We start from the raw sequence: 1,367 nt of genomic DNA, 5'->3' as shown, positions 1-1,367 counted from the left end.
GAGATTAGATAAAGGCTATAATGTATATTTAAACTATGAGTTATATTCGTCTAAGCTCCGAATTTCTTGTTATAAAGAAATTATTGATATTACGATGAGGCCACCTCTCGCGCCTACTAATTCGTCTATAAAATTGCGGCTGAGCCTCGTAGTTAGGGAAATTTCAGTAGTAATTAGGGCCAAGTTTTAAAATTATAGCTTACTATAAAGGAAAAATAATTGGTCTTTATGGTTAAAGAGAAAAAAAATCTAAAATTTTCAAAGTGTATAAAAAGGTATATTGAAAGCGTTAACTTAAAATACTAAATTTACAAAATTTTATTTAAATTAACATACTGTAACGAAAAGAAAAGAAGATTTTAATAGAACCGAATAATAGTGTAATAAAAAAAATGATCTGTCAATAATATTCCTGTTACATAGAAAAAAAGATTAAACCGAAATGTGAATTCACCCTCTCGGGACTAGCAGACTACCTGATATATCCACAGGACTGTGTTTTATCTGGTTATTGAAAGGGGTTCAAGCTTTTAAGTCATTTACAAGGATTTGCATAGGGCTCACATTGGGACCTAATTATGCCCAATTATGCGGCCTCTAATTCATCTTTAATTTTGTAACTTGACCTTGTAGTTAAGTATCTTAAAAAATATGTGATCAATTTTCAAAAGTATAGGTTAGTATTAAAATAAGATGTAGGCCATAATGCATAATATAGAACATGAGGTATATTCTTCTAAGCTCTGAAACTCTTATTACAAAGGGAATATTGTCATTACAAAGACCCCACCTTGCGCCCCAATAAATTCGTCAATAAATTTGCCGCTGAGTCTCGTAATTAGGTATATTGCAATAGTAAATGGGGCCAAGTTATAAAATCATAACCTACTATAAAAGCAAAATATAAGCCTTTATGTATTAGCAGAAAAAGAAAAAAAAAAGAAATCTTCAGAAATATTTCAAAGTGTCCAGAACCTTTCCTTATAAAAAGGAATATTGAGAGCGATAGTTGAAAATATTATATTAAAATAAGCATACTGTAAACAAAAAAAAAAAGAAATAACAGATTTTTAATAGAAGAAAATAGTTTTATAACAAAAATATTCAGCTTTTAATATACCCTGTTACTTAATTACACAACGATAAAAAGGCCAAATTTTGACCTTTCTGGCCAAAAAGGAATATTGAGAGCAATAGTTGAAAATATTATATTAAAATAAACATACTGTAACAAAAAAAAGAAATAAAAGATTTTTAATTGAACAAAATAATTTTATAACAAAAATATTCAGCTTTTAATATACCCTGTTACTTAATTACACAACAACAGAAAGGCCAAATTTTGCCCCCCCCCCCGGGATTTGCTG

Source organism: Parasteatoda tepidariorum, chromosome X2, assembly GCF_043381705.1.
Source record: "Parasteatoda tepidariorum isolate YZ-2023 chromosome X2, CAS_Ptep_4.0, whole genome shotgun sequence".
Classification (NCBI taxonomy): Eukaryota; Metazoa; Arthropoda; class Arachnida; order Araneae; family Theridiidae; genus Parasteatoda; species Parasteatoda tepidariorum.
The sequence above is the reverse complement of the archived record's forward strand: the minus strand, read 5'-3'. Positions refer to the sequence as shown.